Here is a 26,425-nt window from a genome sequence, read left to right as displayed (position 1 = left end):
AATCAATGCAGTGTTTAACTTATGCTTGTTATTATAAAGGTATGTAGAAATAAAATACTCAGTGTAAGCTATCTTTTTATGCACCCGCTTATGATCAAATTAGATGTTTTCTAAAGTCATACCGCTACGACTACTAGGGACGTGTAAGATATTTTTAAAACGTTACTAGTTACAAGTACGGAACTATCGATTTTATGTTGCCTACTCAATTCAGTACAAGGAACAGATACTAATCAGTATTTTATAATCAGTACCACTTAGAACCGGTATCAAAAGTAACCGTTACATGTCCGCACTGATTTTCTACGTCTCTATTCGCCACGTCGATGGCCAACGGTTGGGCTGGCTCGTGTTCAATATGCGGCACGCTAGAAAAATAAATGCACGGGTCACCCGTCCCGCCGGCGCAGGTTGTGACTCGCTTAGGTTCAATTTGCGCCGCGCCTAAGTCATATGTTTGTACAGGTGATTAGCATGTGCTCGCAATGTCAGAATGGGTCGCGAAAAAGATACCAAGGAACAAATTGAGATTTTAAAATTGTTAAAAGTGCTTTTTGTCTATTCTGCATAAAATTTTCTTATTCGTTGTATTCGATACCCATGGGATTCTCAATGGGATTTTGACAAATAATAATTAGTAAAACCGTATATAAATTACTAGGACGAATAAAAAAGGTAAAACCCTTATTTTGTCACATTTTTTCCAAAGATATTTAAAGGCAATTATAGCAACGTATTTACGTTTTTTCGAGTCATTAAGTTAATGATCATGAATGGGATATTTCCAAATTATAAAATATAATATAATATAATATACATATCTTATGCAGGATTAATCCGTCGTTAAAGAGTTGAGTAACCGATATCTTATTACAAATAAGTTACTACAAAATCCACAAGGAAAAAAATTTTCCTGTAGTTGGCTGTATACCATGTGATACAAAAAAACAGTAAATCCTGCATAAAAGGTATATTTAAAAAACCCTCAAAAGGGCCACATCAAATTCACATAACTAGTTTTCGCTGGTTTACCAGTCATCATCAGTGCTTAGCTAAAATGAATATAACCTGATAAAAAGGGCAAAGATGTTGAAATTTTGACTAGGGTTAAAAAATATTAGGTGATACTCACGTGCAATGTACATGCTAACCACCAAGATAGTATTATACAAAAATATGTGGGTCAAAGCCCAGTAATAGTAGTCCGTCAAGGAAACATATGTATAAAATGCTACCTTAAGCCTGGATGTTTAAAATATTATCTAATTTGCCCTAGGTAACATCTGAGATCTAGGTATGACTTGTTCACATGTTAGAAGTGACACGGCAATGAAATGGTTGGGAACCTCGGAACGATGACAAGACAAACGACAGTTCCACAGGTAGTTAAAAATAACCTGTCATATTTAAGAGTAAGGTATGCAGATTGTTAAAATTAGAAATGATGTAACAACACACCCAATGTGAAAATTATCATTTAAAATTCATTAAAATAGTTGTTATAGTAAAATGAATTCACGTAAACTGTAAGTGGAACTAGTTAGGCCAACCACATTACACAGGAGTTTAGTGTTCGACAACTAAATACCGTAATAAAATCTTATTATCAAGAGATCGAAGATTTAAAAAGGCAATTTTGTGGTGATTTAAAGTTGTCGAATTTATTTAACTTATTAGTAGCTGTTGGAATTTGTGTAAGTGTGTAAGAAATCACAATGGGGGTGTCTGAGGTGTAAAAATGTCTCAAATAATCTAGGGGATGTATCATTAAGAAAGCACAAACTCAGACTGAGGCGACTATTTCCTCACAGACATCTCATACCCCCCCCCCCCCCCCAGCTCCTACTGTCATCATTATATTACGGTTTTGGTTTTTGGACCCTTAGGGATCCGGGCAGCCTGCAATGCCTTTAAGAAATAGTCGCCTCAGTCTGAGTTTGTGCTTTCTTAATGATACATCCCCTAGATTATTTGAGACATTTTTACACCCCCATTGTGATTTCTTACACACTTACACAAATTCCAACAGCTACTAATAAGTTAAATAAATTCGATAACTTTAAATCACCACAAAATTGCTTTTTTAAATCTTCGATCTCTTGATAATAAGATTTTATTACGGTATTTAGTTGTCGAACACTAAACTCCTGTGTAATGTGGTTTGCCTAACTAATTCCACTTACAGTTTACGTGAATTCATTTTACTATAACAACTAGTTTAATGAATTTTAAACGATAATTTTCACATTGGGTGTGTTGTTACATCATTTCTAATTTTAACAATCTGCATACCTTACTCTTAAATATGACAGGTTATTTTTAACTACCTGTGGAACTGTCGTTTGTCTTGTCATCGTTCCGAGGTTCCCAACCATTTCATTTTCACTTGCCGTCTCACTTCCAACATGTGAACAAGTCATACCTAGATCTCAGATGTTACCTAGGGCAAATTAGATAATATTTTAAACATCCAGGCTTAAGGTAGCATTTTATACCTATGTTTCCTTGACGGACTACTTTTACTGGGCTTTGACCCACATATTTTTGTATAATACTATATTGGTGGTTAGCATGGACATTGCACCTGAGTATAACCTAATATTTTTTAACCCTAGTCAAAATTTCAACATCTTTGCCCTTTTTATCAGGTTATATTCATTTTAGGTAAGCACTGATGATGACTGGTAAACCAGTCGAAAACTAGTTATGTGAATTTGATGTGGCCCTTTTGAGGGTTTTTTTAAATATACCTTTTATACAGGATTTACTGTTTTTTTTGTTTTTTTTTACTACAAAATCTCTAAAAAAACTTGATCTGCGTAACGGTTGTATGTTATTAATATGACTATATCTACGAAGAATAGAAGAAAAATTTGGACATAAAAATAGCACTACAAGATTGGTTAAGTAATCCAACATAGAACAAAAGATTTTTTTTTGAAAAATGGCTTTGGCAAAAAAAACGAAAAAAAATCTTTTGTTCTATATTGGATTACTTAACCAATCTTTTGTAGAACAAAAGATGAAAGATATTATAAAGGCCGGTCCCCAATTGCTATCATGACTAACTGAGTGATAATACAATGATATGCACTTTAGAAAACTTTAAGAAGGTACTAATCACTTATAAAATGCAGAATAAAAATAGTTATTTCGAGAGAAGATTAAACAGATCGACTTTTTTCAGGTTAAAGAACCTGAGGAAATGGTTCTCCACAACAACAACTAATCTATTTAAAGCATCAGTTAATTAAATAATTATAGCCAGAATGATCGCCAATATTCGAAACGAATAGGCACTAAAAGAAGAAGACTTTTTCAGCCACTTTCCATCCTAGGTTGCCCCCATTTGAACGTACCATTATTCTTTGTGCTTTATAGTTGGTGCAAAGTTTCTTTTTTAATGTATGATTCATGCTCATTTATCCTGTATCCTATATCCTATGAAATGACTTCAAAACAGGAACTAAAGATTAAAAGTCAACTTTTCAATACGCTTCGATTGTTGTGTTACATATACTATTTCTGCGACTATAGCGGCACTTCTGGTTAGAACTTTTTAAGCGGAAATGATATAAAAACCAAAACCAAAATTTTTTCTCATTTTGCAAAGGCACGTCGAATGATATATCGCTTATACTATTTCAGTGACTTTAGAACAGTTCATACGATTGCAACTCTAAAACCGGAAGTCCGATGTCAAATGTCTCATCTTTAATACCATCCTTGGGTTATAAGCCTTTATTCGGCACTTCACTTGTCATTCTATCTGTATTAATAATGGAGGAGTTGTATTCGCGGACGGAAAGACAGATGAACAGACAGTGATGGAACTGAAAGTATATATTTATTCTCTTCTTGCAAAGTAGCGTCGAATAATATATCACGTTTACTATTCCGGTGACTTTAAAACAGTACTTTTGGTCGCATTTCTAAAACCGGAAGTCCTAGGTAAAATTTCACACATTTATTACCATCCTTGGATTATAAGCTTTCATTCGACACCTCAATTGTTATTCTATCTGGTATAGTGACGGATGAGTTATATTCGCAGTCGGACGGAAAGACGGATAGACAGTCTAGGTCAAATTTCTCACATTTAGTACCATCCTTGCATTATAAGCTTTCATTTGACACCTCATTTGTCATTCTACCTGGTATAATGACGGAGGAATTATATTCGCAGTCGGACGGACAGACGGACACACAGCCTAGATCAAATTTCTCACATTTAGTACCATCCTTGCATTATAAGCTTTCATTTGACACGTCATTTGTCATTCTACCTGGTATAATGACGGAGGAGTTATATTCGCGGTCGGACGGACCGACGTAAAGACAGCCTAGGTCAAATATCTCACCTTTATTACCATCTTTGTATTATAAGCTTTCATTTGACACCTCATTTGTCATTCTACCTGGTATAATGACGGAGGAGTTACATTCTCGGTCGGACGGACCGACGTACAGCAGCCTAGGTCAAATATCTCACCTTTACTACCATCCTTGGATTATAAGCTTTCATTTGACACCTTATTTGTCATTCTACCTGGTATAATGACGGAGAAGTTATATTCGCGGTCGGACAGACCGACGGACAGACAGCCTAGATCAAATTTATCACCTTAAGTACCATCCTTGGATTATAATCTTTCATTTGACACATTATTTGTCATTCTACCTGGTATAATGACGGTGGAGTTATATTCGCGGTCGGACGGACCGACGTACAGCAGCCTAGGTGAAATATCTCACCTTTAGTACCATCCTTGGATTATAAGCTTTCATTTGACACCTCACTTGTCATTCTACTCATTTGTCATTCTACCTGGTATAATGACAGAGAAGTTATATTCGCGGTCGGACAGACCGACGGACAAACAGCCTAGATCAAATTTATCACCTTTAGTACTGTCCTTGGATTATAAGCTTTCATTTGACACCTCATTTGTCATTCTACCTGGTATAATGACGGAGAAGTTATATTCGCGGTCGGACAGACCGACGGACAAACAGCCTAGATCAAATTTATCACCTGAGTACTATCCTTGGATTAGAAGCTTTCATTTGACAACTCATTTGTCATTCTACCTGGTATAATGACGGAGGAGTTATATTCGCGGTCGGACGGACCGATAACCAGCCAGCCTAGGTCAAATATCCTACTTTTAGTACCATCCTTGGATTATAATCTTTCATTTGACACCTCATTTGTCATTCTACCTGGTATAATGACAGATAAGTTATATTCGCGGTCGGACAGACCGACGGACAAACAGCCTAGATCAAATTTATCACCTTTAGTACTATCCTTGGATCATAAGCTGTCATTTGACACCTCATTTGTCATTCTACCTGGTATAATATCGGAGAAGTTATTTTCGCGGTCGGACAGACCGACGGACAAACAGCCTAGATCCAATTTATCACCTTTAGTACTATCCTTGGATTATAAGCTTTCATTTGACACCGCATTTGTCATTCTAGCTGGTATATTGACGGAGGAGTTGTGATTACAGAGAGACAGACAGACAGACAGACAGACAGACAGACGGACGGACAGACGGACGTGGATAATTCAAAATTTTCACATTTTTTCAAAAACAACAGTAAATTTAAATAAATACTACGACCATATAAATATTACAACCACCATGTATTTTGTTAAATTTTTTTGTCATTTCAAAGAATGTTCGTACTTAGATGTATTATTTTAGTAACAATTATTATTTATATGTTCACATTAGATACCAACAACAATGCTTTTTCAAACAAAACAAACAAATATGATTTTGGTTTTCTCATATCATCTTGAAAATGTTGAATAATGAAAAAATGAAAAGGTAACTGCTGTATCAAAATAGCTGGTCGGAGCATCTCTAATAGTCAATACCACGCCACGGGCCACGGACATTCCACCTCAATGGGCGCCTTGCCTAACACTTTCTGGTCGTAAATATTCTCCTAGATAAAAATTGTTGCATTCCAAAGGTGTTTTATAAATTCAGTCATTGATCTCTCCTGTGTGTTGTTGTTTATATATTTTGCTAATTGATTATATACTATTGAGTCTGCTACATGCTATTGATGTGTTTGCTACATATTTTTCTTTATTTATTATTAAAATGAGGACTGCTTCTTTGATTTTCCTCTCTTCTCTGTTTGTTTCTTTATAATATCCTTTTTCATATGGGATTTTTATCTTCAAATTCCTTCTTGTGAACATTTCTGAATTGTTTTTGGTGTTCTCTTGTTTCCTTTTTTCAACCTTGTGGAATTCCTTGTTTAAAATTGACAATGGATAATCAATTTTTGTTAAAATCTGTGTTGGCAGGTTTTTTTCTTCCTGAAATGCATTCTCGTTGGAGCAGATGACTCCTTTTTTTACATTTATGTTGTGGTTTAAGTGTTAATTTAAATATCTGTTTGTGTGGGAAAATAGGTCAGTGCCTAATGTTTTAGCTTTATTATAGCTGGTAAAACGGAAGCCTAATTATATACCGTTGTAGTTTATTCCCATAAAAAATAATATTGAACTTATACATGTCACAGGAAAACAGTTTCAGAACCTCTTATTAGGAAATGTTTCACAATTATATCTAAAGCCTTTTTCATATTCAGGCTCCACTTTTAAGTGGGCCTCCTCCTATGACTTTCATTTTTGCACTTGTTTTTTCCATCTATCGTCCTTCTGGCCGATGTTATAGCCTGCTAATTTCCACTTTAAATATTGTAGGATTCGTTAAAGACAATCGTAATAAAAGTCCATGTGATGTTTAACAGTTTTAATTAATAAAATAGATAACTAAATTATAGGTACTATTAAATTGACGAAATGTAAAAGTCTTTGTGTAATTGCGACCAAAATTTACGTGTTCTTATAAAAGAAATGTATTGTGAAATAATTGCGTCTAATCAATATTATAACCGGCTTGTCATAATATTCGTCTTAAAGCATCTCTTTAATCTTAAAGCGTCTTTTTCTTTTCTCCCAAAGAACACGTCCGTCTAGATCCTGATGTTAAAATCGACTGCCTATACAACCCCCGCTAAATAAAATTCTCTTACTGCTAATCTCCCTTTTCCGTTTCCTCTGAGAACCAACCCATTAAAATTGGTTGAAAGTATGTACCGACCTTTTCCAATAAACGAAAACTATAAAAATTAGTCAAGGCGGCTACTTGTTTATCTTTATGTCATAAGGACGATTGAAAATAAACACAATCTTCTCACTAAACTACCCGTCGATTAGATACGCCCACACATCTTGTCCTAAGAGCGTCGACGGACACTGGTTTTGTCTTTTGCAATAATAATTAAAGAAAAAATATATACAGTGGCTTTTTCGTAGAGTTTTTATCCAGGACCTCCTTCTTTGTATTGATATTGCATTTATTTTTCCTTGCAGAAAAATTGAAGTACTTGATACTTATCTTGTCTCCAAAAATTTCCTAGGAAGAACTTCCTTATCTTTTTTCGTTCAACGTAATACCGTATCTCTGCATCCACGATATTCATAATGTGTCTCACCTAGAACTCTCAGGGCTTCTGTTCTGCGTTTTTTATTGTCCATGATTGCATGCCATAGTATATAATATCTCAAAAATTGTATTTCAGTTCTAGGCCAAGATGTCGACCATAGTCTTTATTTCAAGGCCTTTCAAGGTCTTCATTTTCAAAATCTACTTCGAGATTTGTAAATTTATAATAAATTTATGATTCATTAAGACTGTTAACGTTTCCGTTAAAAAGAGAAACAACAATTGGTTGTTTATTTATGTAAATATTTTCGATGTTTCGGTCCGACTTATTCTGCATTAATAAGTAACTTTTGGTCTTGAAAGTTTCCTGCTATGAGCTATGTATTGTCTGCATATCTCAGATTATTAACTGAGCTTCCGTTAATTTTAATACAATATTCTTAATTAGCCCATAATTAGTTCCAAACATCGCGCATCGTCCGAATACATGTTGAAAGGGTTCGCGAATGTTCACAATCTTGAGAAACTACGCTATCTTTCCTTCTAATGTTCTACTGCACTTTGACGACAGTGAGATTTGAACTAACGTAATGAATAAAATCCACGAGGAAAAATTTCCTGTAGTTGGCTGTATACCATTACAAAAACATAAAATCCTTTATAAAAGGTATATTTGTTAAAATCCCTATACAGGGCTACATCAAAGACATAACTAGTTTTCAATCGGTTGACCGATCATCATCAGTGTAATCCTAAAATGTGTACAACCAGATAAAATGATGCAAAGTATTTAAAATGTTGACTAAAGTTATAAAAAGTTATAGGTTATACTCACTTAGAATCTACATGCTAACCACCAAAGTAAAAATATTTGGGTATAAACCCTTTATAATTGATTCGTCATAGGAACATAGGAAGAAGATGTGATTTATAACATGGATGTATAAAATATGTTTATTTAATGTTTATTTAAAAAATTTCCTGACGCCGCGGTAATTAATCGATTTTAATTTTGCAAATTGCAAATAAAAGGTACAGTACACTTCTATAAGCAAAACTAAAATCAACTTGCTATCTGCTTTATTTTCAGTCCTGCAACATTTAAAAAAAAATGAATTTTTTTTTGCAAAAGCTGGATTTCAAAATTTATTTTGCAAAATCTATTAAACCGATCTTAATGAAATTTACAGTGTTGTTTTACTATATCATAAAGTTTTTCAGTGTAAAATATGAAGTTCCTAAGTGTAGTACAAATGGTTGAAAAACGTAAAATGCGAATATTTGTTTTTGTATGGTTTTTTCTCGCAATCATTGCTATTTTGCCACAATGGTGACTATTTTTTAAACTTTTGACCAATTCTATATTGTAGGAAATTTAATTACGCAACTTTTATGTTTGTACAACTTTTCTCAGAAATGAATAGTTTTAAAGTTATAATCAAAAAACCAATAAAAAAATTGAATTTTTCCTTCATATTTTGACATTGTGATTATTTAAACAATGTTCCGGACCATTTTGAGTGGGAGGATAACGCAAATATTATTATTTAAGTTATTTTCAAGCAATTTCTGCAAAAAAATTTGAGTCACCTCTCAATGTCCATCTCAAAACAGATGCGCCCTGGACTAGTGAGACTCGCGCTAGATACAACAGTTAAACTTTAAAGCAATTGGCTTAATCCTTTGCATTCATTTTATGATTTTTATGTCACAATGAATAGCTTTTTTCTACGACCGTTTAATAACATGCTCATTATTCGCTATTTTCAACGAAAACATTTCGTTTATAAATTCGCAAAAGTGTGTGTTATTGCGTTGGCGCTCCTGCAATACTGAGATCAGATTTATAGATGAATTCTTATGTAGTTTTTTCTTCTGAATCCAAATCTGAAAACAGCATTTCGATATTTCTAACTATCTTCGAGATAATCGACTTCAAAGTCTAAAATGTGACGTCACAAGCGTTTTATTTTCTTCCGACACACTACACGTCCAGCTGAAATCATTGCTATTAAGTATAGGCTAGTTTTTTTAATCTCAATTTGTTAAGCAAAGCCAAAGCATATGGCATAGGTTATTTACATTTGAGTTTGACACTTCGTGAATTTGGGTATATTTTAAAAGCAATAATTTATTACCAGCTTTAAAAAGGTTTATACGAGTATAAGTCCTCCCCTTTATGATAAATGGACTGTTCCATTTGCTATGAAATTAAAATATAGTCGGTTTTGATACATATACATTTGATAGTGAATTTAATTATTATATAAAATAAATAAGATGTTCAAAAATACAATTTGGGTATATTTTAAAAGCAATAATTTAATACCAGCTTTAAAAAGGTTTATACGAGTATAGTCCTCCCCTTTATGATAAATGGACTGTTCCATTTGCTATGAAATTAAAATATAGTCGGTTCGCTAAACTCAACACAACTGGCTAGTGATTTTAGTAGGTAATTTTTTGTTTTTGCGAATTTTGCCATAATTGACAAAATTACTAATTATTTAGTAATTATTAACTAATTAGTAATTTTTTTTTCGCCAAATTGGCAAAATTATTGACTAAAATCACTAACCAGATGTGTCTGAGTTTAGCGAATCGACAGTAGGTATATGAAATAATATTGTTTGATATAAAAAATTATGGTCTGATCAAGTCTGATATGTGCAATTACATCCATCTAATAGAAAAAAATATTTAAAGATTTTTCTCAAATTATGGATACCAACAACATTTTCATTTATAACTCTTATTTTTAATTTGACGAAGAAAAGTTATTCTTCATAAAAAGCTCTTCATGTTCTAAGATTTATGATGCAACCATCTTATGTAAAATTTTATTAATTTTATACGAGGTATATAAAAAATATGAATTTCGATTAAGAGTAAACTACCTTTATAGTTCATATCTAACATTTAAATTAGAATGATATAATTGCACATTAAAACATAATTATTAATTCTAAACTACTTTTCATAATAGCAATTTTCCATATTATGAATTAAAATACGTAAATAAACAAAGTTTTCGTTATGATAATGCTCACATTTTCAGCTTGTTTAATAGATAATATCACCCATTACTTTACCCGTGAGTAATAATGCATTACTCACGGGCTGAAGTTAGATTCGATTGGCGCATGCCACTTTTAATCTTAATCGTATATAAACTGCAAATAAAATTACTTAAACTTGTTTATCTAATACAATAATTATTGTAATTTATATCAATAATTAATTTCGAAAAATTTTTAAAGGCATTTTAACTGTAACAATGTCAGTATATTTTTTACGTTTATATCTTGTTTACTAAAAATTTTGACGTTTATCATTTATTTTAGCGAGAGTGACAGTAGCGTATTTTGTTTGTGTTAATTGGAATTTGTAACTAATGCATATCTATTCTGTTTATTTTTTAAGTTGTATTGTGTTAAATATGTTATAGCATATTATATCTGGACCTCGGAGGTAAACTACACTATGTCATTTCGAGTAACTGTGTTTAGCGTGTTTGCAGCAAAGTTTGGAGCACTTAGAATGTTAATAAAAGTCTGATATATGGCATAATGGGTTGATAGACAATACGTCTATATTTTAATGACAATATATAACCAATTTCTATAATCCAACTAATAAAACAAGTGGATTAAAAAAACTTGTTCAAAAAAACACCATGTCGACATAGTGTAGTTTACCTCCGAGGTCCAGATTTATAGTTATGTTATTATTACCTATATTATACACTAAGCATCAAAATTAACGCACCACCTTAAAAATGGGTCATTTTTGATGTCTAGAATTTTCTAAACCTCTTGTCCGATTTGAGTGATTTTTTTTGTATTTTATAGCTTTGTTCTTCAAGAATATCGTTGTAATAATATTGTTGCTAAACAGATAAGTGTCATTGTATACCGGGTGTAAGAATGATAGAGTGTTTTTTCCTCAAAGTTCGGAAGACCCCGTGGAATATTCCACCGCATATAAAATATTGAAATTAAAACTCAACTGTAGCCCAAGGGCCGGTTGTTCGAACGCTAATCAACAATGATCACTATCAAATATTTAATTACTGTCACCACCTGTCAATGTCAACTTTGATTGGGTTGCTGAAAACGTAATTAATTATAATTATGAGATTAGTTAATCAATTAACATAACAATTATTAACATAATTGATTAACTAATTTCATAATTGTAATCCATAATTATGTTTTCAGCAACCCAAACAAAGTTGACATTGACAGTTGGTGACAGTAATTAAATATTTGATAATGATCATTTTTGATTAGCGTTCGAACAACCGGCCCTTAGACTTTCTTAACATTTTTCTTTTTCATTCATTTGCTTATGTTGGATAATAAAAAAGTTAGGTACTTTAACAACTAGCAACGTTCTTAATCAATACAGGGTATTTCTAAATAAGTGTGACAAGCTTTAAGGGGAAATTCTGCATGAAAAAATAATGACCGTTTGCTCTATAAACATATGTAAGCAAATTCTTCGTTTTTGAGATACGGGATGTTGAATTTTTTCTTACAAAGTGATAATTTATTTATTGCTCTAAAACTGGTTAAGATATGCAAATGAAATTTAGAAGATTTTAAGAGGTAGTTATTGCGCATTTTTTGACATACAATTAAGAATTTTATATTCACCATTGGCGTGCATACGGGTCATATTACTCGGTCATAAAATTCTTATTTGTATGTCAAAAAATGCTCTTAAAACTTACCAAATTTCACTTGCACATCTCAACCGGTTTTAGAGCAATAAGTAAATCTTAAGTTTGTAAGAAAAAATTCAACATCCCGTATCTAGGAAATAAAGCATTTGCGGACATGTTTATAAAGCAAGCGGTCATTGTTTTTCATGCAGAATTATCCTCTAAAGTTTGTCGGACTTATTTAGAAATCTAAACGGGAACTGGTGTATGTTTTCAAAAGACTGATAGTGTGTAAATAAATTTATTAAATCAGCTAAGTACTTTCAGCATATTATGCCATCATCAGAGCTATCCTATAAAAAGACTAAGTTGAAAAATCTTATTCATAAAAAATTATAAAGTGGAACTTACGTCTTATAGGTGTAAAAACCTCAAAAGAAGAGAAAACTTCGAACAAACACATTCTTTAGTTTAAAATAAACCCAGGGATATAACCACTGGTTAGGGTAAAAACCCTTAAATGTTTAAAAATTACATTTAATGTGTTTTTTATAAAATGGCTACCATTCTTACAAACAGCTGTTACTGACAATATTCAAAAACGACAGGCTGCTGACGGAAACAATAGTTCCTAGCGACATCTGTGTTTTTAAAATTATTTAAAATTTTTTGAAAATGACTAAGTTGTCATATGTAGGTTACTAATTAATGAAATTAATATGAAAACTGAAGTTAAATTTAAATGACAATTGTTAAGTTTAAAGTAAAGTTAAATGTGAAAATAATCAAATTTGAATTTGAAATCTAATTTGATTATTTTCACATTTAACTTTACTTTAAACTTAACAATTGTCATTTAAATTTAACTTCAGTTTTCATATTAATTTCATTAATTAGTAACCTACATATGACAACTTAGTCATTTTCAAAAAATTTTAAATAATTTTAAAAACACAGATGTCGCTAGGAACTATTGTTTCCGTCAGCAGCCTGTCGTTTTTGAATATTGTCAGTAACAGCTGTTTGTAAGAATGGTAGCCATTTTATAAAAAACACATTAAATGTAATTTTTAAACATTTAAGGGTTTTTACCCTAACCAGTGGTTATATCCCTGGGTTTATTTTAAACTAAAGAATGTGTTTGTTCGAAGTTTTCTCTTCTTTTGAGGTTTTTACACCTATAAGACGTAAGTTTCACTTTATAATTTTTTATGAATAAGATTTTTCAACTTAGTCTTTTTATAGGATAGCTCTGATGATGGCATAATATGCTGAAAGTACTTAGCTGATTTAATAAATTTATTTACACACTATCAGTCTTTTGAAAACATACACCAGTTCCCGTTTAGATTTATATAGAAGTGTGTACAAGTCAAACAGTCTTTTTCTATTTATTTAGAAATACCCTGTATTGATGAAGAACTTTGCTAGTTGTTAAAGTACCTTTTTTATTATCCAACATAAGCGCATGAATCAAAAAGCAAAATGTTAAGGAAGCCTAAGGCTGCAATTGAGTTTTAATTTCAATGTTTTATATATGCTGAAATATTACACAGGGTGTTCCGAACATTGAGGAAAAAACACAGTATGATTGTTACACCCGGTATACAATGACAATGACATTTACATGTCCAGCAATAACATTACTACATCGATATTCCTAAAGAATAAGGCTATAACATACTAAAAAAATCACTAAAATCGGACAACACGTTTAGGAAATACGAGACATCAAAAATGTCCCATTTTTAAGGTGGTGCGTTAATTTTGATGCTTAGTGTATATAGTTAAATGTAAATATACATAAAACTTTATGAATTAAATACGTTCTCCGATAATAGCCATTTCCTATTTATTAGATTCATTGACAGTAGGTACAAATTTATGCATATAATTTTTCGGAAACGAATAGAAGTTGGATTAACTATTTCTTGTTGTATTTTTACAATACATAAGAATTTGGTAAAAGTAGGCAACCAATTATTCAGTCACGTACTAGGGGTAAACAGCATTTAGGTATTTTTGTAAATTATTATAATTTGAATCTCGAGTAGTTGATAATTATATTTTTTACTAATTAAAATAAAAAAAGTCATAGAAAAAGTATAGTATTCTACTCGCATGTAATGTCTATTACTCACTCTGATCAATTACGACACTCGCATAAATCTTCGTGAAGATAATTTTAAAAACTAATATTTTCACTAATGATGAGGAATATTTTGATTTGAATTATTTTTCGGAATATGTAAATTTCAATTAATTATTATGCAAGATGTTACGTTACCTATACATATTATGTACATATTACTTGTCACAAAACACCCACCTTATCTAACTGTCTGAAATTTCACCTAAAATCACTGAACACTTTCTTTTAATCCAGTTTCAAATAAAGAACGATCATACTCCAAGGCCTTGAAAGGCATACGTTAAACAGCCACTCAATACCGTCTAGTCTAATAAGATGGTGAAAGTAACTAAACTCACACTCACTGGACGATGCAAAGTACCTCCTGGTAGTACTGATATTCATTCAAGACACACGAACTGTTACTAAACCATTACCCAATGGAGATCAATTTCTTCGCGTTTTATCGCAGGTGTAGTTTTAAGAGGGGTTGGGCAATTGATAATGGTTGTGGTGTAAATACTAATGATAATATTATCACATTAGTCTATTATAGTCATTAATACGAGAAATTTCCAAACAGTCATTCAACCTTTAAAATTGTCTATTCTATTAAATTATTTTTTAAAAATTACATTTTTAATTATCTCATGTTTGACGTTTTGATTTCCACTCCGGACATCGTCCTCAAAATAAACTATTTAAAAAATTCTGGGCCGATTGTATAACCTAGTTTTATTACGTTATGTATGTTTTTCAAAAATTTACATACGTAACCTAATAGATCGTGTAGGACATAATAGTCCAGTCGGGTTAGACGAATAACAGGCCTAACCTTGCATTAGGAGCTGCCCCTAATTTTATTTTTCTAATCTTTAGGGGGAGTCAATAGTAGTGTAAATTTAAAATCTCGACTGAATTCCGCCGTTGGTTTAGCCGCCATCTTGATTTTAAACGAGAACCGTTTTTGCCCAATAGCTCCGCCATTTTCAACTTTTCGACAAAATGTATAACAACCAAAATTGTTGTAAATGTGATTTTCTATAATTTATATTCTTAATTTTTTGTGTCGTCGATATGGCGGAAAATAGTGACAGTTACAGCATAATTATTGAATTATCTCGTTTATTATTAGCTTTCCGACAAAAATGGTCCTATACAAAAATAGAGAGAATTAAATTCTACACAATTTCGATCTCTTTCATTTTTTTGCTAAAGTTAATATTTAAGGTAGTACGTATGCGGTAATGGCGCGAGCGTAAGACCTGATTGATTTTGTAGCAATTGTTTTTGTTCAATATCTACGCCATTTTCAAGTAAATTGTTCCAAATATGATTTCCTACAATTTCTTTTTACAATTTTTTTTCATGCGGTTGATATTTTCCGAGTTAAGTGGGAAAATAGTAAAAAGTGGTGGGGGGAGCATAATTACTGAATTGAATCTTGTTTCCGAGCTGCCCCAAATTTTATAATTATATCCTTTAGGGGAGATCAATAGTTGTATAAATTTAAAATCTCGACTGAATTCCGCGGTTGCATTAGCCGCCATATTGATTTTAAAGGAGAACCGTTGTTGCTTAATATCTCCGCCATTTTCAACTTTTCGACAAAAACGGTAGGAACTAAAATTGTTGGAAACGCAATTTCCTATAATTTCTTTTCCACAATTTTTTATGCGATCAATATTCTCCGAGTTTAGGGGGAAAATAGTGGAAGCGGAGGGGAAGCATAATTATTGAATTGTCTCATTTATCTTTACAACCTAATTGTACCTAAACAAAAATAAAGAGAATTATATTTTATACAATTTTTAAAACTTCCAATGAAACACCAACCAAACTAAGTACATAAAAGACATAAAATAAAAACTTATATGCATTAGTTCACTTTCATTAATTATTCATTATAATAAGTTCAATTATCATAAGTTCAATTTTATTAACTAGCGGATTTTATTGGTTGAATTTGTCTGCCGATAATTAAGTTTCATATCAGCTAATATATTTTAATATTTCAACAATTTTTTTTAATTTTGGACCCTGTTGGGGGAATTTCCCCATCCCCTCCTCGTAGACCAGCCACTGGTTCTCTTGAAAATTGTAGTAAATCGTAATTGCAACAATTTTAGTCCTTACACTTTTAGTCGAAAAGTTGAAAATGGCGGAGATATTAAACAAAAACAATTGCTATAAAATCAATCAGGTCTTACGCTCGCACCTTTACGGCATACGTACTACCTAAGCGTTTGGCCACACGGGCGATTTTTTACGGCCGCCGTAAGAGCAGTAAAAATCAGCGCGAAAATGGGTCCCACGGTGAGAATAGTAGATGGCCAGACTGAGCTGTAAAAGATCGCGCAGCAACAGTCTGGCCATCTACTATTCTCACCGTGGGACCCATTTTCGCGCTGATTTTTACTGCTCTTACGGCGGCCGTAAAAAATCGCCCGTGTGGCCAAACGCTTAAATATTGATTTTATCAAAAAATTAAAGAAATCAACATTGTACAAGATTTAATTCTCTTTATTTTTGTATACGTTCTTTGTTGTAGAACTAATAATAAAGGAGATAATTCAATAAATCAATAATTATGCTCTAACTGTCACTATTTCCCCCCCATAACTCGGAAAATATCATCCGCACAAAAAAATTATAATAAACGAAATTATAGAAAGTCGCATTTTCAACAATTTCAGTTTCTACACTTTTTGTCGAAAAGTTGAAAATGGCGGAGATATTGAGCAAAAACTGTTTTCGTTTAAAATCAAGATGGCGGCTAACTCAACGGTCAAATTCAGTCGAGATTTTAAATTTATACTACTATTGGCTCCCCCGAAAGATTCGAAAAGTAAAATTTGGGGCAGCTAATGCAAGGTCAAATGCTATCCCGACTGGGCTAACAGCAAGTGTGTGGTTGAAAAAAATGTTTGATGGTCTGGTGGTGTTATTACCTTCTTCTTCTTCTTCTTCTTCTTCTTCTTCTGCTTCTTCTTCTTTTTATGTAGACATGACTCTGTCTGTTCTTCAAATGTGCCTCCAATAAGTTGTCATTCCATCGTTTTCGTGGTCTTCCCACTGAACGTCTTCCTATTGGGGAACCGTCTCTCGCCCTCCTTTTTACTATATTTGTTGTCATTCGGCTTATGTGGTCGTTCCATTTTACTCTTCTGTTTTTCACCCAGTTATTAATGTTGTATTTCTGCACTTCTAGCCCTATCCCATAGTGTCTTACCATCGACTTTTCGAAGTGTTTTCATCTCTGCTATTTCTAGCATTCTTTTTGTCCTCTCTGTATCAGGTCGTGTTTCTGCCGCGTATGTCATTATTGGTCTGATGACTGTCTTATAAATTCTGCATTTCACTTCTTTTCCGATATTTTTATTTCTCCTTATTGTTTCATTCAGGCCACCTGCGGCTCTGTTTGCTTTATTCACCTGATGTTCCACTTCTGTTTCGAGCTTTCCGTAGCTATATAGTGTGATGTCTAGATATTTAAACTCCATGACTTGTTCTATTATTTGGCCCTCCAGCTCTAATTTACACCTTATTAGATTTGCTGTTATAACCATGCATTTAGTCTTTTTTGGGGAAATTAACATGTTAAATTTTCTATCGGTTATCGGTTGTAAATCATCTTCACTTTGAGGGATTAGTATTGCGTCGTCTGCATAGCAGATTATTTTAAGTTGTTTTTTTCCCATTTGGTATTCTTTTTTTGTTCATACTTTTTTTTTGAATATTTCATCAACGATCAGGTTGAACAATAGAGGACGCAGGGAGTCTCCCTGTCTTATCCCAATGCCAGCTTCAAATGGGGCAGTTATTTCTTCATCTACTTTTACTTTTATTGTTTTGTGCTGGTAGATGTTTTCGATCGTTTCTCTTGCGTACAAGACACTTGTGTACACTGGTGTTATTACCTTATTACACTAATTTTGTATATAGATGTGTGTTCGTGTATTCTGTGTTGCATATGTATTGTGTATGAGATTGTAGATGACTTGTTCTCCGACTTCCTTTACTCCACTATTGTTGGTACGTTCTTGTTGTTCACTTCTTGTTTTAGTATTGGCAACCAAAGCCTGCTGCATTCTGCTGATGAGCTTGCTACACTTTTTCCTCGTGCGGTAGAATGAGGGTTGCTTCTTTGACTTTTCTCTTTTTCATGTCTGTTTATTTCATGATTACTGATGCATATTTCCATTGTACTCTGCGCTCGTTGTCCCAGACATGTTTGAATACCTGCGATTCTTCGTCTCTGTTGTTGTATGTTTCATGTTCGTTTACCCTGTTTACCCTGAAAGTTAGTTGTCTTTCAGTTTCTCCCATGTAGAAATTGTTGCATTCACAAGGTATTTTATAGGCGCAGTTTTTGGGTCTTTATTGTGTTGTTCAACATTCATAGGAGGGATCGATCAACACTACCGGTTTGTTAGAAAATACAAGAAGCGTTGATTGATAAATACGGAAAGATAGGAAAGCCTATGCATTATTTTGTTGTCTTTAAAACCTGCCCGTATAGTGGCGTGCCTAGCTTAAATTTGTTGGAACTAGCCTTAGAGGGAAGTGTAAAATTCTCCCTACTCAAGGAACTAGCCAAGAACACGCGGTTATTTTACGTGGCCCGTATTCAAAATTTTAACGCAGCAGTCATTATCATATTAAGTAATCTGTATTAATTTTTTTTTGTTTTTGTTTCTGCAAAAATGTTGAAAATATAAATTGACTATAGAGTTTTTTTCACTAGTCTTGACCTCACAAGTAAATACTTTTCGAGTTATTTGCGAGTGAATATATTCATTTCTCAAAAAATAGTACGTTTTTAGACGGATTTTCGCAAATAACTTAAAAAGGAATATTTCACCAAAAAAACATTCACAGCAAAAATACAGCTGATCAAAAAGTGAAAAAAATGTTTTATATAAATATGACATATGAAGTCATAGACCCAGTAAAAGCAGAGTTGTAGCTAATGAAAAGTAGGTTCTTATTATTTGTCAAATTCAAAATTGAATATTTCTACATGAAATAACCAAAAAATTAAGAACTTTGCGGGGAAAACTCATCATAACTTTTTAAAAAGTTTAAAAACAGCTTTATTTCTTTGAGTTTCTAGTATCAGAAGTAAACAAGTTGCACACAAAATAAAGTTGATCCCCTTTTTTTTTGTAAAAAAAAATCTAAAAATCACCTTCTAATTAGCACATCAAATGAAATTAATCAGTAGCGCTTCATAAGTTACTTTACCTATGTAGGCTTATAGAGGATCTGTAAGTTTCATCGGTTCAAAGTGCTTATTTTTGAAAGGCTGTAGTTACAATGGCTTCAATGAGTCACTAATCACGAGTATATGCAAATTCGGAACAGCCATATCTTAACCAATTTTTGTATTACAGAAAACCAAAATATTCAGAAAAGCAAAACCTTTACACTTTGGGATATTTCGTATCACTAATAATTAGAAAGTTATTTAAAAAAAGGCATTTTTTTTTTCAAAATAAAAAAAATACTGTAAAATTAAATTTACGATGAAACTTACAGATCATATTATAAACAATACATAAGTAAAGTTACTTGTGAAGCGGTAACAATAATTTGATTTCATTCGTCTTGAGGGGCCAAACGAAAAACACAAACAACTTTTTCTCTTTTTAAATCGTGTTCTGTTGTGATTTATAGCAAATTTATAGCATCTCTTTCGAAATAAAAATGTTATGCAAGTTCCCTTTTAGAGAGTGATTTTCACGCTTTTTTAAAACTATCTTTTACAAAAAGAACCAATTTTCAGCGTAACGTGCTTACTTTAATGCTAGAAACTTTTTTAAAAACAAAAACAAAGCTTTGTTAAACACTTTAAAAAAAGTTGCGATAAGTTTTCCCAGAAATGTGCTTTATTTTTTGGTTATTTCACGTTGAAATATTGGATTTGAAATTTGACGAATAAGAACTTACTTTTCATTAGCTACAACTCTGCTTCTACTGAGTATAAAGACTTTATACAGACATTTTTTTTTAAATTTTTTATAAACTATATTTTTATTGAATACTTTTTTCGATAAAATACTTACTTATTGTGTTATTTGCGTAAAACCTTCTAAAAACGTGTTTTTTTTTTGTTAAAAAACGAACATATTCACTCGCAAATAACTCGAAAAGTATTAGCTTAGTGAAAAAACTCAATAGAACAAAACTTGCTACAATTAATCAGTTTATCCACTTGATAGATACTAGATAGTATTAGACTTATTGATATTATAGCTTCCTAGCTTTATACAAAGTGGATTTAGAAAGTCCACATCTTCATTAGACAACCTAGTGGATATTGAATCTGTAATTCATGGGTCATTTGGATGTGATAAAGTATGTTTTTCTTATGGCTATCTTTTATTATATTTTATAACGCGTGCCATTTGAGGATTAGATATAAGAATTCTATTAAGGTGGTCAATTCCAGGAAATATAAAATTTATTAGTAATTTCCTATATAGACGAAATTTATTCAAATAGATAACGTTCTTTTAGACTCAAAAATCCAATTAAACGACATTCCTCAATGGTCTGCTCGTTGCACTTTTCCTTATTGCCATCAATGACATCGCTAAATCGCTTAACCCACTAGTCATTTAGAAATTAGAAAATTGGTCAAACACTACTGGCCTAGAATTTTCTCCCACTAAAACGAAAACAATAATCTTCAGTAAAACTCCAAAGAAGCACATTATACTACCAAAAATCTACCTAAAGAATTTCTTCTTCTACTTTTTCTTTTATATAGGCAGTACTGCCTGTTTTTCTTCAACGGTGCCTTTCATTCTGTCCCTAAATTGTCATTCCATCTTTTCCTAGGGCGTCCTATACTTCTTCGGCCTAACGGTGACTTGTCCCTGGCTATTCTTACTATCCTTGATTCAGACATCCTGCTTATGTGTTGATTCCACTCTTCTTTTCTATTCTTTACCCAGGTATTTATATTGTCTACCCCACATATGCATCTGATTTCCTCACTTCTTACCCTGTCCCGTAGTCCTTTTCCAGCAATCCTTCTAAGATCTTTATTTTGATGGTCTCCAGACCTCTTTATATTTTACTTGCATCTGGTCTTGTTTCGGCAGTGTAAGTCATAACTGGTCTAATAACTTCAGTCAAATGACTTATACAGGGTGTCCAGAAACTCTACCGACAAACGAAGACAGGAGATTCCTCAGATAATTTTAAGACAATTTAACCCAATTCACCTAGTCCGAAAATGCTTCCTAAGGGAGCTAGAGCTCTTTGAAGATGGCGCCATGTAATTAGTTTTTATTAAATACCTCCAGAACGCTTCTATTTAGAAAAACGAAAATTTTTATACATATTTACTTTCCTGAAATGAATCGATTCCATCTATTGCGAATTTCTAGTACCGGTCATAGGCGTCCGTTTTGGGTAGGGCAAAAGTTATTTTATCGCATAACTTTTTGGCTTCAACTTTTAAGCATGTTTGATACTGGATTATTAAACTGTAAGGTATTCTAGTACTAAAAGGTACTCTTACTTTAAGTCGGTAGGATACACCGTTTTCTAGAAAAATCGATCTGAAAGTTTTTAGTTTTGGGAATTTGAAAAAAAAGTTAAAAAAAATTAAAAAAAAAAAACGATGTACTTTACCAACTTAAAGCAAAAGTAACTTTTAGTACTCGAATATTTCATAATTAAATAATCTAGTGTTAAAAATATTTAAAAATTAAAGACAATAAAGTTATGTTATAAAATAACTGTTGACCTACCCAAAACGGACTCCTATGACTGGTACTAGAAATTCGCCATTAATGAAGTCGATTAATCTCTGGAATATAAATAAATGTACCAGTTTTCATCTTTCTAAATAGTTTTTTTTGAATCTTTTTTTTTTTAAATTCAAGGAGCGAAAAATTTTCAAATCGATTTTTCTAGAAAACGGTGTATCCTATCGACTTAAACTAAGAGTACCTTTTAGTACTAGAATAACTCACGATTTAATAATTCAGAGTCAAAAATGCTTAAAAATTAAAGACAAAAAAGTTAGGCGATAAAATAACCGTTGCCCTACCCAAAACGGACGCCTATGACCTGTACTAAAAATTCACAATGGATGGAATCGATTCATTTCAGGAAAGTAAATATGTATACAAATTTTCGTTTTTCTAAATGGAAGCGTTCTGGTGGTATTTAAGAAAAACTAATTACATGACGCCATCTTCAAAGAGCTCTAGCTCCCTTAGGAAGCATTTTCGGACTAGGTGAATTGGGTTAAATTGTCTTAAAATTATCTGAGGAATCTCCTATCTTCGTTTGTCGGTAGAGTTTCTGGACACCCTTCGGTCCTTTGTTTCCACTCATAAGGTGTTTGTTTTTCCAAATTGTGTCGTTTAGGCATCCGGCCGTTCTACTGGCTTTAATTATTAGTCTTTAACCTCTTCTTCGATATTATTGTCGGCTGATAGATTAATTCCCAGGTATTTACTTTTATTGTCTAAGTCCAATTTGCATCTTATTGGTTCTTTGGATATTACTAAGCTTTTTGTTTTTTGGGCTGATATTTTCATATTCATTTCTTTTGCGTTAATGTTGAATTCGTGCAGTAATCTTTGTAGGTCGTCTTCGCACTCTGCTACTAACACGGTGTCATCAGCGTAACAGAGTATTTTTATCTCTTTATCGCCCATTTTTTACCCTCTTTTTTTTTCTTCACTTGTTTTATTATTGCATCCAGCGTTATGTTTATCCAGAAATACACGGCACCTTTAAGAAGTAAAGTTAATAATAAATAATTCAATAATTATACTTAGTCACTATTTTCTCCCTAACTCGGAAAATATCGACCGCACGAAAAAACTTTGTGGAAGAAATTGTAGGAAATCGCGATTGCAATAATTTACGAGTCCTTACCATTTTTCTCTCGAAGAGTTTAAAGTGACCGAGCGGGTTACTAAGTCGATTTCATTTAAGTAAATACGGTTGCAATATCTCCAAACAAAATATACAATCATCAGAAGAGACTGTAATTAACGAAAATAACTACCTAATTTTTTATCGAGATTATGAGGCAAATAAGAAATGTACAATATCTAAAATCACCCAGTGAGTATTTTTCTCGTTAAATAAATTTTTTATTAAATAAATTATATTATTATATATACAGAGTGTCCCAAAAGTAGTGGAACGGTCGAATATTTCGCGAAATAAACATCGGATCGAAAAACTGAAAAATACGTGTTCAATCATTTTCAAAAATCTATCCAATGACACCAAACACCAACCCCCACTACACCCCCTGGAGGTGGGGTGGGGGGTAACTTTAAAATCTCAAATGGAAACCCCTAGTTTTTCTTGCAGATTTGGATTCGTTACGTAAAAGTAAGCAACTTTTATTCAAGACATTTTTTCGAACTGTGGATAGATGGCGCTATAATTGGGAAAAACGATTTATCCTGATACCATAGGTAAATTATACAAACGGTCCAATATCTCGAGAAATACACTTCCAAATGAGAAACCGAAAAAAAAAGTTTTTAATACTTTTCGAAAACCTATCGAATAACACTAAACGGGACCCTCCAACCCACCCCCTGGAGGTGGGGTGGGGGGTAACTTTAAAATCTTAAATAGCAACCCCCACTTTTTATTACAGATTCGGATTCGTAATGAAAAATTAAGCAACATTTATTCGAAACATTTTTTAGAATTGTTGATAGATGGCGCTTTAATTGGAAAAATATGATTTATCAGCGCCATCTATCAGCAATTTTAAAAAATGTTTCGAATAAATGTTGTTTAATTTTTCACGACGAATTCGAATCTGCAATAAAAAGTGGGGGTTGCTATTTAAGATTTTAAATTTACCCCCCACCCCATCTCCAGGGGGTGGGTTAGAGGGTCATGTTTGGTGTTTATCGATAGGTTTTCAAAAACTATTAAAAATCTCTTTTTTGGTTTCTCATTTGGAAGTGTATTTCTCGAGATATTTACCTATGGTATCAGGAAAAATCGTTTTTTCCAATTGAAGCGCCATCTATCCACAGTTAGAAAAAATGTCTTGAATAAAAGTTGTTTACTTTTACGTAACGAATCCAAATCTGCAAGAAAAACTAGAGGTTTCCATTTGAGATTTTAAAGTTACCCCCCACCCCACCTTCAGGGGGTGTAGTGGGGGTCGGTGTTTGGTGTCATTGGATAGATTTTTGAAAATGATTAAACACATATTTTTCAGTTTTTCGATCCGATGTTTAGTTCGCGAAATATTCGACCGTTCCACTACTTTTGGGACACCCTATATATTATATAAAATTATTAAATAAACTTTAGAATATTCAATGATTTGTTTCAAGAATTCAAATTAAAAGACAAATTACAACTACAATTATTCTTGCTAATTTAAAAACGAGTTTAGAAAGTAATAGGTACATAGATACACTCCAATAATTATTTTAAAGATTGCCATTGTTATCGTTGAATGAGAACTCAAATTTAAATGCATCAAAAGAAATAAATAATTTGTATTATAATCAGATCGACCCGACCGACCCCAAATTCCGATAACCAAAGCTACCTGAATACGTCTCATCGTTGTCTCAGGTAAATTCAATCTCGTACCTAGAAAGCTGCTAACGCCATCTATTTTTAAAACCACTGATGTCGTACATAAACGCTCATTTAGTTTCGTATCTTCCAGTATTTATCAGTCAACGCAAGAAGTATAGTAGGAAAGTCGAAAGAATCAATATCTAAAGTATTTACGGACATAAATTTTGATGGGAAAGAACACTTTTTAGAGAAACGGGAAGAGCAGAAGTGATAGCCCATATCTGGAAAATGCATCTATTCTTTTTCTCATGAGCATCTTTCAGTGCGTCACAGTTTTTCAATTTCTTTCTAACGCATTAAATTGTATGTGACAGAAAAAAAGGCACGTCGGTGATTAGAGACATTTATAACATTTATTCTAGTTGTCGATAGATGGCGCTATAATATAAAAAAAAATTATTTACGAATTATATAATATATCTACGAATATAATCTGTACAATTTATAAGACTATACACAACTGATTTGTTTTTATGCCAAATTGCAAATAAAATGTGACAACTGTCAGATTTAACTAAAATGTCATGTTAGAATAAATGTTATAAATGTGTATTATCACGGACTTATCTTTTTTTCTATCAATTGTGACGCAATGAAAAATGCTCATGAAAAGGACCATGCTGTAATATTACGTAAACATAATCGTTTTATACAATATCATTACACATAAATATATTTTTATTAGCTTCAAATAAAAATGGTAATTCCCATAAAGTTTGTTTAGCAGAAAATGGTTGACTTCAATTAGTGCGGTCGTAACTATTATTAAATATCTGACTTGGTCCATTGTTAAGACCGGTCCGGAGCGGTATGCAACCGGGGTAGACAGAGTTGGTCTTTTGACAATTAACACTGACTAGACGGTACTGCTATAATAAAGCAAACGATCCACAAAATTTTTACCTGAAATTTGTAAATGAAACATATTTAAATTTTACCTGAAACAGGGCAAATATTATTATCGGTTAACCCAGGATGTTTTAATTGAAGTCAACCATTTACTGCTAAACAAACTTTAACTGATTTTAACTCATCTATAGGCACTTGCATGGATGATAATACTAACGCCAAGTGACCTATTTATTTGCTCAGTGCATGACTGACCCGACACCTGTAACCTTTACCTGACATTTTTGGAGATCACAATTTGAGGTTAAGCATTATGATAAATACATATTGTGAAGTTGCAAATTATTAATAATTAATGTTTTAACGTTACTTTTCTGATTTATATACATATAAAGTGGATGTAGTAGAGAACTGAGTTTCTAAAAATTCATAACAATTTATGTTTTCAACTCCAAACGGAAACAAAAAACAGAAAAGGAAAAATGTATCCTCGTTTTTAAACTAGGAGAAGTAATTCAACTTTACCGCGCGGTAATGCTTGTTTGCAATTGGTCCAACCGCAGCCAAGTTTACTCCACTAAATTATGAAATTTTGACACTATTAACATTTATGAAATTTTGACACTATTGTCATTTATAATTCATAGGTTAATTAAGTTATATCGGCGATTTTTGGTGTTTTCTGAGTTATTCCTG

At 32.4% G+C, this 26,425-nt stretch overlaps 1 protein-coding gene across 1 annotated transcript in view; it reads right to left on the bottom strand.

The window, feature by feature from the left end:
* Positions 1 to 14,670, bottom strand: part of LOC114329239 (glucose dehydrogenase [FAD, quinone]-like) — a 123,432-nt gene extending 108,762 nt beyond the window's left edge. Inside the window, exon 1 of the mRNA XM_028278283.2 lies at positions 14,477 to 14,670. The gene's annotated coding sequence lies outside the window, so the exon portion shown is untranslated. The remainder of the gene's footprint in view (positions 1 to 14,476) is intronic.
* Positions 14,671 to 26,425: the final 11,755 nt, after the last annotated feature.

This window comes from Diabrotica virgifera, chromosome 3, assembly GCF_917563875.1.
Source record: "Diabrotica virgifera virgifera chromosome 3, PGI_DIABVI_V3a".
Classification (NCBI taxonomy): domain Eukaryota; kingdom Metazoa; phylum Arthropoda; class Insecta; order Coleoptera; family Chrysomelidae; genus Diabrotica; species Diabrotica virgifera.
The sequence above is the reverse complement of the archived record's forward strand: the minus strand, read 5'-3'. Positions and strand labels throughout refer to the sequence as shown.